The sequence below is a fragment of the Haliotis rubra genome, unplaced genomic scaffold (assembly GCF_003918875.1).
Source record: "Haliotis rubra isolate DU_JTF1 unplaced genomic scaffold, ASM391887v1 Scf853, whole genome shotgun sequence".
Lineage (NCBI taxonomy): Eukaryota > Metazoa > Mollusca > Gastropoda > Lepetellida > Haliotidae > Haliotis > Haliotis rubra.
This window is the reverse complement of record NW_025767583.1, coordinates 248,577-265,535: the sequence shown is the minus strand read 5'-3', so window position 1 is coordinate 265,535 and position 16,959 is coordinate 248,577. Positions and strand designations below refer to the sequence as shown.

General features: G+C 37.8%; 1 protein-coding gene across 1 annotated transcript in view; it reads right to left on the bottom strand.

The window, feature by feature from the left end:
• LOC124262758 (glutamate receptor ionotropic, kainate 3-like) overlaps positions 1 to 16,959 on the bottom strand; it is a 49,990-nt gene that overhangs the window by 22,164 nt on the left and 10,867 nt on the right. The gene's annotated exons all lie outside the window — the stretch shown is intronic.

Below are 16,959 nucleotides of genomic sequence, written 5' to 3'. Positions count from 1 at the left end.
GTGAATTTAATGAAAACTAAAGTTGTTGTTTATAGAATTTACTTCTTTGAAGTCTTGTGAAAAATGGTTTAATGATTGGAACTCTATTAATTTGGTATCTTTATATGAATACTTTTGTCTTGTGTTTACCCCAAAGGTAATATGGAGCAAAGCTCAAACATGTTTAGTATCCCAGGCCAATAAGGCATTATTTTCTGTCAATAATTTTCAAAGGAAATTAGTTAATTTCAATTGTGTAGAAAAATGGTTAAGATATTTGATTGTATGACCTGTACCATGCTATGGATAAAAAATGAGACTCTTCTGACTTAAATACCATTGAATCTGTCCACATTTAATTTTGTACAAATGCATTTAATGTTGGAAAATGTACTTGTAAAAATATTGTTTTAAATTTAGGTGAATCTGGAAGACTACCTTTGCAAGACTACTTTTGAGAAGATAAAAAAAATGTTCTATTTCAATATGGATTTGGCTTTGTTTGGATATAAATGTACTATGCTATCCAAAAGCTACAGTTAATGATTTTTAAGCAAAAATTGTTTGATAACTTATTTCAGTCCCAGTATTCTCTACAGTCAAAACATAAAATATTTTATTGCAGTGATTTTAATTCTATTTTAAATGTTGTACATTTAGATTAGAAAACTGGTAGATGTGAAAATGTCATTTTGAAGAGAGGTATTGCAAATCATGTGAATACTAGGGTATGTTTCTATTGGATGATGAATGTATTTTATATTTGTAAAACATATTCGGTGTACATGAAGAAATATTGTACTATTGATCACATCATTATTAATTTTGCTGGAATAGTAAACAGTGATGTAATAAGAGATGTATGGCAATTTTTTTACCATGTAAATAAGACAAGAAAAACGTAAATGCACATTGTATACATAATTGTGATGAAGTTTATATTTTGGGCTGGAGCTCTGTTACTGGAATAAACCATGAGTCAGTCTTTCTGTCTGTCTGTCTGTCTGTCATACTGATGATCGGAAACAGTGAACTGAGATACTTGCCATTGCCACATATAATGTGCACTGACCTTGCAAGGTTGAGTAGGTACAAATGGATTTACATCTCTGACATTTATTTTTTTTAAATGATAAAATCAGGGGACACAATTCACCTAATAATACCAAATCCCAGATTATATTATAAAATATCATATTTATCAGGTTAATCATTGTAAGGTCTCAATCGTTTTCTCAGAGACTGGGATTTTTTTCCTTTGAAAACTGATTTGGCGTTTTCCTTCTGCGTTTGTCTTTGCACACGTTTTGCAGTGGCCCTTCCACGGAGTCTTAGGAATAGATCTACAATGTTCTCTAAGATTGATGTTTTTAATTTATCCTCAGAGTCAGTTAGCTTGTCCCAGTAGTAAGAAACTGTGATATCTTGCAAGATTGTCTCTTTCAGTGCTGTCTTTGAATCATTGTTGTGATAATATAAATTAGATGCCTGCCTGCATATTGCCTCTATCTTTCGGACAAGAAAGAAAAAAAGTTATCACCACAGACTTTCAGTCCACCACGGTTCACCTTCAGAGTCCACTTTTTATCTTCGTAACAAAATCAGGAGACTTCTCAGTGGATGAGGCACAAAGGTTTTTCATAATTAATGCAGAGGCTGTATTTCCTTTCTTTTTGATTTTTTTTTCCATAGCATAAATCAAGTATCCCGATATGTAGAAGAGCACAGAGTTGTCTTGGTGTGTAAATGATTCTGCAGACTTCTCTGTGTCCATCTGCAGACTTATAGTAAAATTGTTAACAGCGCATCTGAGGAGGTCGTCCAGCAGACACTGACTAAACAGGTGGACATGCATTTCTGTCTCTCTGGAAGCTCTCATGATCACGGATCTTAAGCTGGCGCAAAATTCAAAGTTTGTCCTCATTGCATGGAATTTCCTAAACATTAATTCCTTGTCTGATGAGAAAGAGCTTGTCTTTCCAAAAACGGCCAATGTGTCCAGTAATGGTGGCTTGATTAATGTTTCGAGATGTTGCATTGTGACAGGTGAAGAAATCACTGCTTTGCCAATCTCAACCATGATACCTCCAGATTTTGATGTGATCGAATTGTGGTTTGGGTTGTTGCACACTTCGGAGACAGCAGACTCAAGCAGTTGTGCAAATGAGTTGTCAGTAAAGGTTGTTATGCTGCTTGATGTGTTGGTGATACCCTTGTCACAGACAGGTACAGCAGTAATATCACCAGCTTTCTGTGTGTCTGACACCTTGTGCTGACTGACTGGATTAAAATAATTGTATATTAATATTGCTTTTCTCCATCTGCTTATTGAAAACATATGTACAGATAACAGTAGGATACTTGTGATTATTACTATTATTATTATTATTATTATTATTATGTTTACAGATTAACATCAAATGCAGCAGAGTGGGTCCGGTGCCTTATTATTATTATTTTTATTAAGCATTACCTCTAAACACTTTCAATTAACCATGATAAGGGCTCAAAACAAAGAATATATTCCTTGAATATGCTGTGGTCTTAATTATTTGCATCAACAAGACTGCATTTATGTCTGACCATCACATATATGGAAATATTCACTATATTAGTACTCTCACCTATTACATCGTATCGTTTGTGTTTGTTGACGACGTGACCCTGAACCCTGACACGGACAAATACTGTTTGGGGCACAGAGGACACTGGTAGCATGTCTTCTTTACGGAAGGTGTGTCAGTGTGTTTTGTCTTGGTTTTGGGCTTTGGTCGTTCGGTAGAGTTATCTTCGTCCTCAGACCATGAATCCGAACTGAAGTCTAATTCGTACTCTGTCCATTCACCCAACATTGCCGATAAATCGACATCGGATTCGTCCCAATACAGATAATCTGACATCGTGTTTGTTTGTATTTGGGTAGATATATAGCGATCGCAGTTGGTATATCACATAGATGAGTAAATCATCACTGCAAGTATAGAACATGTGACATGCACATACACATGACGTATCGCGTCGAGAAAATTTCTGACAGCTGCGTTATCCGGATGTTTTGGTAACTACGGAAAGCAATGCGCAAGCGCAAGATGGTCAAAGGTTAACCAATCGCGAGTCGCGGCCGGGGAACGTTATCACTCGCTATCAATGAACACGGTCAGCTTACGCGGCGCACATCGCCTAAGGCTTCCAATCCTGTGTATATACGTCTTTGGTCCATATAAAATCGCAAGAACACTAACGCTCTGGAGGTAACTGCACAGCAAATGAGTATAATACTACTTTATATATATTTGTTGACGGTAATCTTTAAGGATATTTTCAACATTGGTGAGTGTGTGAACTGGGATTTACGTCACTTTTAGTAACATTCCAGCAATATCAGGACGTTCGACACCAGAAATGGGCTTCATTGTACCCATGAATCGAACCAGGGCCTGAGGCGTGGGGAGCGAACACTTTAACCATTAGGTTACCCTACCGCCCCTTTCAACATTGGAATAATACCTGAATGAACTTTTAAAACCCAAATTTGACCCATTTTCTTATAGACCAATAACTGGTGTGGCAAATTGTTTCATAGTTCAGTTCTCCTCAATATGCATATTAATTATTTCACATACACTACGGTAATGAAATCAGTGAGCGGTATTTCGCCCTCATTGTATTTGGCCGGTGCTCGGGACACCACGTGCCGTGTCCGTGAACTGTGTATTTGCCCTCATTGGTCCAGGAAGCCCAACCATAATTTTGACAAGTCAAACGTCACCTGAAACATACACTGAAATGGGCCATGGGGAAGTAACTGAAGAGGGCGAGAATATGTCTCTAATTGTCATTGGGGGATCGAGCCAGACCATGCCACGCCGTCTCAAGGAACGTTTGATCAATGCCGTAGTATGACACTATGTTTTTTTCTTGGTCGTTTGCACATTTACAATAAACATGTTATATTGACTGTTATGTTACACCAAGCCTTCTTCTATCCACCCAGTCACGCATTGTCGCGCTCGGCTAACAGTTTATAAGGGCGACAATGCGACAGTGTCCCTTCAAGGCTTCCATAGATACCTGAATGCGTTTCACAGCCTCAATTATTTACATATGATTCTGTCTGAAATCTTCAGACACACGTCCCTTGACATCCGTAACGGATATGAACACGACTGGTATTGAAAACATCAGTTTGTCTTGTATCCCTGTGATGTCAATCTGATGTATTTCACAATCGTTTCAAAACACTGTCTATAACCAACCCATGGATTTATTGACGTAGTGAATGATACGACATTGTTCGATTCCAGCCTCGTTACATCATTCGTGACATGCATTAAATTAAATGAGGAACTGACATCGATTGAAGCATATTTGAAAAAGAGGGAAAGTGGAATGAACATATACAGCCCAGATGGAAAGGAGAATGTTCTGCTGTGCAAGACATGTCAACATGCATTTCCGATTAAGATAATTAAATCTGATCGATTATTGGGTGCATGGGTTTATGTCATGTTTGGATGTAATTTACGTCTCGTTACCTCTGAGTGCAGCACTCTCGTGGCATTAAACTGGGGTATATTAAATTCCATTAACATGTATATCAAAGGGGTGTGTGTGTGTGTGTGTGTGTGTGTGTGTGTGTGTGTGTGTGTGTTAGTTATTCCAGATATGTGGCGGAGATCTGTAAATTATGGAGTCTGGACCAGACACTCCACTGATCAACAGCATGACCATCGATCTACGCAATTGTGACATGTGTTAACAAAGTCAGCGAGTCTTACCACCCGATCGCATGAATAGCCTCTTACTTACTAGCATGGTTTGCTTTAGACCAATTCTAACCCTGATCTTCACGTGTATCATGAACATTTACTGAGAAAACAATTATGTAAAACTCTGAACTTACGAATGAACTATGCTAGTATGAAATGAAGGGATATGACCTTTAGGAAAGAAGTAGGCACCAAATATGACTTTCACCAAATAAGTGTCAAATTCGGAATCTCTGCTCAGGCGAAATCAGAACACAGTGATTACGTGAAGAAGTGACCTGAAATGTAAGTTTCAAATCAAACTGACCGAGCTTCCGAATCTCACTTGATCGTGATCGATCAGCATACAACGTATAGCCTTGCCCATCTGAGTAAACAGATCTAGACAAATGGCTAAGGACACCGTTGAAAGGTTTTGCGAAGCATGACAAATGCATCTTGATGTTCCTTGAACTACCAACTAGTAGCCGTGAAATTTGGGACGTGTTAAGACCCACTGCCTAGACCTAATAGTTTCCATTCTACATTGAAATAACGTTGATCCGATGATTCCCTTGCGAAATGAGTGTGAAACATTTCACGAAGCATGAAATCAATTCTATTGATTTAACCAAACCTAACTGTCTGTCTGCCAGCCTGTGTCTACTGTCGATTAGTTTGTTATTGAGTGTGGTTTGGCAACATTACAGCCATTTCACGGCGGAGAATGCCAGAAATATACCAGAACTGTGGGGACTCAAACCCGGATCTTCCGCGTGAATTACTATCCGATGATTTCCCACATGTTTGTGACGATGCTTTGATCATACACTGCGGGAGGTACTTATATATATGAGCCATTGCTCTCTGGCAGTGAAAGGATGTGTTTGCATTTCGCAGTTGTGCTGAGAGTAAAGGACTACGCTACCCAAAACCGATCTTCTGTGCATAGCAACACACCAGTAGAAATGTATAGCATTGTATATCTGTTCCAGAAATGGCAATCATTATGGCATGTCGTATTATTTAGCTATAGAAGAAGATTGATTGCATTCTGAAGAGGGTGCAATCCTGAAAGCATTCCAGGACTATGTGTGCTGATTAAAAATGCAAGTGCTTTTATCATCAAAAGGGATTTGCATGAGACCCATGTTCGTCGCTGCATTCGATTCACTTGTTAAACAATCAAATATATGACTGTTATAGGATTATCTTTGAAGTTCACATTTGACACTATTTTTGTTCTATCATATCTTATGCAAGTCTGCTTTCCACAATGACAATATGCTTAAGCGATGCACTCGTTCGTTCAATATAATGTCTTCGAAGGCAACATGGGATACACACGCATATTAGTCGTATGATTGGAGTGAGTGAGTTGAAATTTAAAGTGACATCGGCAGTATTTCAGCCATATCGTGACTACGAAAGTTATAGATTTATAAATGACTAAAAACATCTAGACAATACACTTACCTGTCTGCAAAGGAGAGTACAATAACTAGAATATCACAGACATAAACGTAAAACTAGTCTCAAAGTCTTAAACATTTTAACTATAGAAGACGGTACAATATAAGAACAGGCTATAGATTGCCAACAACTGAAGGTAGATCACCATACTAGGGACCATAGGGACTTACAGTGCATTTGCTTCCTGCATGGACCCTAGCTGGATTTACACCATCAGTCATACGATGAATAAGGGTAACAAATCGATAAGTTTGCATGTGGCAAATATAATGTTTTATTAAGAATGATAAAGTAGCAATGGTTCATTACACAAATAAGGGGCGAGGTCAGTAGGAACCAAACATATCGACATATAAAGAGCATAAATATTTCAAAAGTATTCTTTTGTCGCAAGTATTTTTTATGTCTTTCATGTCAAAGCGGCGATTGTATTAATTGGTAATGTGTATTGTCTGGTTACCAAGGAGACCATGGTTGATAAAACATGCTGATTGAAGACAGATATTTCTGGCCATCTGAATGATATTGTAATACAAAGCAAGACAGACAGATAACAGAATCTTTTATGTAAAACTTCAGCTTAAATATTTTACACCTGTAATGAATATGGCTGCAACACTGTTGTGTGTCAAGTGTTTGAATGAATGCCGTAGAAGGAAAGATCCTGGAATAAACTATCTGATATTCCTTCAACATTCACAGAATGTCTTTGCAGTTTAAATTCTCTAGTTATGAACTATATTAATAATAAGGGCCAAGGGTATCATGGCCTCACCATCCCCGCGAAACCGCACTGCAAGGACAAACGTGTACCTTCTTGGATTTCTTGGTCCTTCACATACATACATACAAACATACATACATACTAATATTTATATAGCGTTTCTGGCATGTGCCACTCAAAAGCGCTGGAAATGAGTCTGGAAAGACATTGGTCAAGTTCGGTAGGCAGCACTGAACAAATGAGTTCAGTTCACACATCAGTTCTCATCCATTAACCCCATCACATACATTATATGTCATACTGCAATGGATGACTTAATGTCATTACTAACAACTGATGTACGCCAGTGAAAGACGAAATTTCAGTATGTATATTTTTGTGCCATCGGGGATAATGAATAAAAACAGCCAAATCCTATTCTTCATCAAAAGACTTCATTTTAAAGTCAACCTTTATCATTACACAGTCGTTACAGAGATATATGAAATGTCTGGTAGAAACAGATAACTACATGATTCCACTTTGCCATAAGCCAGTACAATATTTAAGTGGTAAGTAAAAAAGTAATATTCATAATTCTAAGATACTTCGCTAAACTTTTGTATCACATCACACTGTATTGACGTCACTACATCATTCTAGTGTACCCCTCGTAATCAAACGTACCCTTGGTAACTGTCGTCACGATGCATGTCAGTTGTCATTGCCAAGTACAGTCTCATACCGTACAACTATCTCCGTAGCACCCGGTTTCTTGGTTTGCAGTTGCTTCAGCCGGCATTACTGGTGGTAACATTTTTTAAGGAACGTGTTTCAGCTCAACTCACAATTAAACACCGACAAGGCAATGTCAACAGTCTCACAATGCATCGGAATATCGCGTGACAAGTCAGTTCCATCTGGTGGTACTGATCGAAAGGTCTATTGGAAGTACAAATGCTACGTTCATATTGTCCCATATGGTTTACGATAAACTCAATTTTAAATGCTTTAACGTTATCATAGTTCAGGACAACACTGTACTTTATTACACTATACACAGGCTGAGCGAACTGTACTTCAGACTATATAGGGGGCGGTGGGGTAGCCTAGTGGGTAAAGAGTTGGCTCATCACGCCGAAGACCCGGGTTCGAATCCCCACATTGGTACAATGTGTGAAGCCCATTTATGGTGTCCCCCGCCGTGATGTTGCTAGAATATTGCTAAAAGCGGCGTAAAACCAAACTCAGTCAGTCAGTCAGACTATATAGATGCCACTATAAAGCACATTATATTTTGTTTGTAGTTTGAACGCGGCACTATCATAAAACTGACACGGAACAATGGCGTATCGATGGTTACATCAATAAAATCCATGTACTTTACGGATAGTTGAAGACAATGAATAGGCGCATATGGGAAGTTTCATCTATCAGGAAAATAATCATTAATTATACGTGTTACAGGGAATGTGTGAAACCAGGGATTTCACGTAATCCCTAAAAATGCCAGGGATTACGTGAAATTGCTGAAATATTATATATATATGTAAGCCTTTATTGAAATAGAGAACACCAAATGTATAATGCGACTACAGAGTATATGCTGATAAAATTCATTTGTTTGGACAAGATAGACTGTTATGATACAAGCTACTACACTTCAGTAGCACTTTAAAACATTTACAACGTATCGATTTACATTGGTTAGGACTACAGTTACATTTCTGGAAACCCTGACCACCACAATTCGACTCGAAAATCACAGCTGTGTGGGGAAACAGTTCTTTGTCCATTGTCACATCATTCGTAGAGTGAAGATGCTGAGGATAAACGTGAAATATGTGCTTTGAAAAATACCTCTTCCTTCCCAAACCCATATCCCAAAGCTCTTCTTCAACAGCGGGATGATGTATGTTCCAAGTTATTTCTATGAATGGCCTAGTCTGTTTAAACTTAAATGCCTATTTTCAATACAGAAAACATTTTTTTTGAAAAACCTCGCTAAATTTTTAAATGCTATATCACAGAAAAATGTTGAGCCATTCCGTACGGAATTATGAGAGACACTTGTGCCACAATATACAGAGTATAATATATGAATATTAAAAATGCAATAATAAGGGTACAAATTACATTAAGAAGATATATACAAATTTGCAGTACGCTTTTTAAGAATATTAAGGCAGGTTTGGGCGGATAAAAGCGATACACCTGGACAAGCTAGCCCGATTTTAAAAAGTTGCAATCGCTCATCAGCAATAAAACATGACACTCATCTTCAATAAAATCTTTACTTTAAAGGCAAATTCTTTCAGTTTCGATTCTAAGCGGCGCTACCACACATCTAAACCAAGCTAGTGCTTTTCTCATAGAGAGAGACATATTACAATTAACATAAAAATCACTGCAAAAATCCAACTGCAGTACGTGTGTAACTTATTACCTCCCCTACCAGTTAAACTACCTCCATTTATAAACGAAATCGCTAAAAACAACCTCTGTAACTTCTAAAACTACCAACGGAATATTGATGCACAACGTTGATATCCTTATATCAACACCCAACGCGACAAAGTATTAATCATGACAATAAGATGCACTAGCAAGTGTGATGCCGCGATAAGAAAATTAACCTGGTACCCCGACTCAAGGTAGTAACTAGCCAAACGTGTCATCGGTAAATTGTCAAAGTTTTCAACTCCTAAGAACAAAGGGATGAAATGAGAATCAACGGTAAAGTTTTAAGCAACAACATTAATTTCACACATTCACTGATATCCTAACAGGGAATGTGTGTAATGGAACACAATGAAAATCAGTAATTTCACTAAATCCCTTGAACTTTTAGGGAATACATGAAATCCCTGGGGATCACAGTGATCCCTGGATTCACACATTCCCTGTAACACACATTCTTTAGAAATCATTGTAGATCATCTCTACGAAGCAAGAAATCCATTCTATTGATTTAACCAAACTTAATTGTCTTTCTTTTGGCTTGAGTTGTTGAATATATCGTCCACTTGGCAATTAGTTTGTGAGTGAGTGTTGTTCAACGCCGCTTTAACCAATAGTCAAGCCATAGTACAGCTGGGAACATCATTGGGCTTCACACATCGTAACAATAAGGGGAACCGAACCGGATCTCCGGCGTGACGAGCGATCGCTTTTACCACTGGGCTACTCCACCGTCCCGATGAGTTTGTGTAAACTTCACATGGCTGACACGAGTATATATGCAGTTATATTTTCAACACCATCACTGTTCACGTCTTTGTGAACACTATCTTAGAAACATCATCACGTAATATCTTATACCAGTGAGGTCGCAGCGTTAATTGTGATAACATCCCAAATGGCTGCCGCAAACGAGTGTCAACGGGAACATATCTATCAAACCTATGATGGATGTTGAAAAACAGGTTAAAATCATTGTTGCTGACGAATAGACTGTTTTTTAAAACCGGTTCATTTACTGTCTTTTACTGATGAAAATATATTCTGTGATACTGAAATATAGCAAAGGCGACCTGGTATGTCCGTCGTCACGGTTCGTGAGTTTTCCATATTCTTTAACGTGCTTTTGGATCAGTCATGTTCGTATGGTTAAATGTGTCTTAAAGTAGTAAGATTAACTACATTTTATTTGCCACCTTCTATAAGTTAGCAACTGGGTTCATGTAATTCTAGATTAACAGTGGATCATCATTTGTGGGTTGATAGGTATATGTTTGTCGGTCTTTAATTCAATTGGGATCACAGTGCCTTCATCGTTAGTTCTTAAACATGTCCAAGTGCAACATTCCGTGATTTACTCTTATATGATCCAAAATGACGGATTATATTTACCAATTTAAGTTTTAAAGTCGTTTTCTATGTTTTAAATCAATTTAAAGCGTGCAAACAATATATAACTCATCATCTGGGCTTAACAAAGTTGAACGCAAATTTTCGATTATATTTAATATGAATAGCTCTAAAATATAGCGGTCTATAAATAATGCAGTTTTAACCAGACAGTTCAGTGACTGACATAATGAACAGCGATCTACGCAATCGGAATACAGTGATATGTGTCAACGAGGTCGGTGAGTCCGACCAGCTGATCCCGTTAGTTGTGCCATTAGGCATTACCCGTATGACGACATGGTTTGAAGAAAGTTGTAGTGTTTGTTATGCTGTCTCTGTGAGCAGATCATTTTCCATCGGTGCATGTACCTGCTGTGAGTGTATATGCACTGTCATTGTATACTATAGTGAATGCAAATAATGACGGATGAAATAATAATCAATAATATTGATCAATTAAACAAAACACCAAAACCTCCTCCGATAGCAAATATAGTACTGAAAGAAGTGAACGGTAGATGAAAGATGATTTCTCCTTAATCGTTGCGTAACGTCGCTCTAAAGGTGGAGTGGGACATTACAACAGACAATACGTAACAGTGTTAAAAACAAATATCAGTTCCATTTAATCTAGACATCAATCGTATAGTAAAACAAATATCATCACCCGTTGAAATCAATCAATGATATCCTATTTTGTCAAGGTTCCTGTACAAATAACGTTTCTCTCGCTACAAGTAATTCAAATACCAGAGGGGTATTGTTGACAGGGTTCTGTTCATAAATGTTTCCTTAACTGTATTTTGCCGACACAAAGAGGGACATTAACTCGTTTAATTTAGTATACTGCAATAATATATCAATCCATTCCGGTTGAATTGTTTTGTAGAATGTTTTAGTAATAAGTAATTAAGTAATAGTAGTTAAGCTGAGTTTTCTGGATACTTTTGATGCAACGCTCTTTTCACTCTGGTAATGAAATTAAACGACTTCCATGAAACTCATTAGTTTTGGGGATTCAAATTTGTCTTTTTGTGCCACCAAACATTTTATATTTCATACCTTACATCATGTGTTTCATTTAAAGGTCACATGCAACGTAAAACACAACTTTGCAGATTCTGATACCTTTCGGTATGGACTTACCGAAACAAATCGTCAAAAATGCAAATTCAACTTATAAAGTTGAAAAATAACGCGATGAAAAAAAACCGCGCGAAATCGTAGTTCAAACGATTCACTAATTTTCCCCCAGCGTTTGGGGGGAATTCAAGTGGTTTCAACAGCTGGTCTGCGCTCATAGCACGTGCGCAATGAAATAGGTTCGCGCAGCTTGGAAGCGGGTTGTCCGGTGTATACTCGGTGAAGGCTTTGGTGTGAGCTATTTTTTAAATGTTTTGTTGATATCTCACAGGCGCGAGCTTTTTATATGTTATGACAGTAAATTAACTGTTTCTATAATTTCATTTGTCTATTTCACCACACGTTCTTCTTACCGAGTCACTTTCTCAGTTCGATACTTAAAAGCAATGTCATTATTTAGCGTTGACAGAATTTCTAACTGTGATATAGATATGTCGTTGTCACAGACAAAACTTAATGTCTTGTTTTATTGACATTTGTGTGTCTGCCTGCCTGTCTGCTAATGACAATATTCAATATACAGCTGCTATCACTGACCACATGCAATTTGAACTTAACACCAATCAGGTCGGTCTCTGTCACATTATGTAATTACAAAGACAGGCAGGTGTGATACTTGTACACATGACATGTTATGATGTCTGTTGATTGCAAAATGTTATACACAAAAAATGAGCATGTATTTACAAAACCCAACATCTCTATATATACACACACAATGAGCCGTGAGAGCATCTGCAAATGAACCAGCCGTTACACTTGAGTGCACACCATACCGCTCTGACTGGGTTCGGTATCCCGGCTGCTTCGTTTCTTGGGAAGTAAACCCAAGTACACAATATTGCACTTTTGATTTGCGATTGTACGCTTATAATTTTGTTTATATGTTTTTTCATAACCAGCAATGTATATTATATGTCATTAATACCAATATTGCTCATAATATTGTGTTTTAATTATGTTTGATTTTTTGGTTGCATGTGACCTTTAAATAATCCTCACTCGTCTGTTTATTCATGCCATCGGGCATTTGACCTTTCTTCTACCCTGCCAAAATCTTTTTATCTAAAAAAACCAATGGTACAAGGCTATCAAACCAGTGCCCAATAGGTTTTATAGAAGATTGGAATATGGCATATGTGGAACAAACGGTTTAGTACGATGTTGTTTTACGGGAACAGAGGTGCTTCTGTAACTGTTTATACCAATGGTCATGCACTGCGACTTGGAAGTTTGATATTATTGCACCTTTTATCATAGTTTGCTTACCCTCGGCCAAGGTCTGAATTATGTCAGTACTGAGAGAATTTAAAATGCCTTACCACATTCGCGATCCTCTATCAAGTTCACAGAGTCAAAGAAACTGAATTGCATGTATAACTTGCCACGTTTGTTATCTCCACATCGATTAAATGATGGAATAATTAATGGTATTTTCATGAACTCATGACATATATTAAACTCATATATAATACTCCGTATAGGGGTTAATGACAGACATAACACTAGAAATATAGTGAATGTACGGGACATTACTGCCTGTTCTTTTCTCGCTTGTATAATTCATATACCGTCAGGGACAGTGGAGCATTAGAGATCGCCTACTTTCCAATGTCAAACCCATACGACATTATCAACGTGAACGTTTACTTCTGATGAATCGAAATTTCATAGCTGAAACGGTTGTAAGACGGTATAATATAGTGGTCTTCAAGCAAATATGCAACGTGTATAATGAAAAAGATGAAACTGCGCGCATGTAAGCGCAATGTTCATTTCAAAACCTCTTATCGAATACGTGAGCAATATTGGTCTGAATGTTGTGTTAGTTATTGGTAGTCATGGAATGTTCAAGTAGCGAGTACATTATATATTTAAGTGGCCGGAGAAGCGGTTTTAGCTATGATGACATGATTGATTTTATGGATTTCCAATTGTTGTGTTCTTTCAGCGTATGGGTGCAGATGTTTTCTTCAAGGTAATCTTTAGTAGAAGCATGGAAGACATACACTGTGGCAACAAATACAAATCGTTGAACAAACATGATATGGTAATTCGTTTGTAAGGTGTTTGATATACGTGGAAAAAATCAGTGGACGGCTTTCCGAAGATAGTATTCAGCATAGTATATTCTGGAAATATTGGTCAAATTTGATCAAAGTTTATAATAGAAATTATATATTGAATGCTAATCCCTTTGACGTTATAGACGGAGACATAAGTACAAATGTCTGATTATGAAGATTGTGCGAAGAATTTAAATGAGATCCAATAGTTCAGTCAGTTCGTGCCAATCGTGGGCAAACACATTGTTTCTTAAACGACATCATGGTGTTGTTATTATTACCTACCCGCTCGGGCGACACTGCTTCGGAAAGGCGTACATCAGACCGTATTACCCTCCCCAAAATAGGAAATAGAAGACGTTTGACTTGTAAATGACGATTTATACAGTACTGTCGTGCATGGCAAGCTTAGGGGAAAACATATGAACACAGACGTAATCACATTTACATAATGAAAGTTATGTTAAGTTTGGAAACTCGGTGTGTGTGTGTGTGTGTGTCTGTGTGTGTGTGTGTCTGTGTGTGTGTTTGTCTTTAAGCCAGGCAGTTGACATTCCCATTGCCACTGACGGTGTTCCTCTCTTTGTTGATCTGTTTGTGTGTTCGAACAAAATGTCATCTTGGATACACAAATGATATAGAAGGAATTTTATCAAGAAGTTTAACTAGTCTCGGCAAGTTCCTGATTATGTCTCAATAGGCATAGTGCGCTTCCTTGTCCTGATAAATCAATTGAATGGTTAAAAGCACATTTGAACGATTTCGACTGAATATCAAGTCCCTAAACATGTCTCTTGATTCCACACAAACAAAACTAACAGCTTGAAATATGACTGTGCCAGTATACTTTGCACACAGAGAAGCATCGCTAATTCTGAACATTAACGTGTCCTACGTTGTTTACAACCACGTGTCGGGGAGCCAAGATGGGAAGTCTTTGCACTGATGAGGCCTTGATTCCTGGTAGTGTTGACTGAAATGTCCTCAAACATACCACAATGAAAGGATTGAATATTGATAAGGAAGAGTTCTCGCTCACTCTGTCAATAATGTCCACATACTGTATTTGATCTGTCAACATGTTATCAGCTTTCACACTTAATATGTGGAAAATGAAGTACTTTATATCACAAGACGCGAATGATTTGTGAATTTCATTTAGGCTGTCCATATCTTTTCCCCTGTTTCCCATTGTTTCTAGTGTTTTTGTCTCTCATTCTGTCCCCACCGCTGACGAAGAGCTATGCCCTGATGGGCTGAAGAAAGGACTTGCAATATTATAAGGAAACATGTCCACATTTATAAAAAAAATCTTTTCAAAGCAAAGCGGCTGTCCATCAATGAATTTAAAGACTAGTATTACGTGATCTAAATGTAAAGAATTCATGTGATCAGTTGCACAATGAATGAAACACATTTATTTATCTTAAAATTTGTATTTCGTCTTGTTTTTAATTTTTCTGAGGTTGAAGACAACACATAAAAAGATATATTGGCGTAGTTTTTATTTTAATCATATATGCATTTGAACAGGCGGGTAAGTTGTTCAATTATCTTTCCATAGATGTTTTCTTCTTCTATCCATAGGGAGGCAGGCATACATGCATATGTTAACTGCATGATCTAGTTATGACCTACAGCTTCAGTATTTATCAGTGTTTGAAGTACGGAGCACATACTGATTACATAATTCATGACTATCTAAATAGTCTAGCCCTAAAAAGAACAAATGGTTAAATAACAGTAACAGTGTCATACTTGAAGCCTCTGCATTTCTGCCGATGCTGTTAAGGTGGGTTTACATAAGGTTAAGCCACGATAAGGATCTTCCAGTGCAACAATGTCATTTGTCAGGTGGGGTAGTAGTTATATCTGTGTTGGGTAGATCCTGGGATGAAGTATCGGAACAAACTGACTCTTCTCCTTCAACACTTTCAGACTGTATCTGCAGTCTTTGCTGACTTCTCCGATTATGAATGGTTTCAATCACAAGTACCACGAATGATATAGCCACACCGATCCCTGCAATATAGAAGGCACTCTGCAAGGCTAAAATGTCGATCCTCTTCGATTTTCTGCTGGGTGGCGTACACCGATGTTTAGGTTTCCACCGATCCCACCACCTGTGCAGGAGGCCGCTCTCGTACACCTTCAATACTCTGCAACAGTGAATAGAAAGTAAACCCTCTATCCTACACCTCGTCACAGGCACCGTAAAACACTACTTTGCAGATTCTGATACCATTCGGTATTGACTTACAATAACAAATGATCATAAATGCAAATTCACCTTATAAAATTGAAAAATAACGCGATGAAAAAAGCCCCGCAAAATCGGAGTTCAAACGATTCACTATATTCACCCGAGCCGGGGAGAAGTGGTTTCAACAGCTGTGCTGCACTGCGCTGCACTGCGCTCATGGCGCATGCGCAGTGAAAATGTGTCTTCCTGCCTGTCTGTTAATGACAGTATGCAATACACAACTTCGATCACTGACCACATGCAATTTGAACTTAACACCTATCAGTCTATAAACCATAAACAAAACGCATTGATTTATGGCTCGTGCACCCAAGTTCTGTCTCTGTCACATTATGTAATTGCACAGACAGGCAGGTGTGATACGTGTACACATGACATGTTAAGATGTCCGTTGATTGCAAAATGTTATACACAAAAATGAGCATGTATTTTCAAAAACCAACATCTCTATACACACAAAAAGAGCCCTGAGTGTATCGGCAAAGGAACCAGTCAATGAAAGACTTCGTTACACTTGAGTGCACGCCCACCCGCTCTGACTGGGTTCGGTCTCCCGGGTGCTTCGTTTCGAGGGAAGTCAACCCAAGTACCAAATATTGCACTTTTGATTTGCGATTGTACGCTTATAATTTTGTTTATTTCATAATCAGCAATGTATATTATATGTCATGAATAAGTGATAATTGTGTTATAATTATGGTTTTTGTTTGGTTGCATGTGACCGTTAATCAT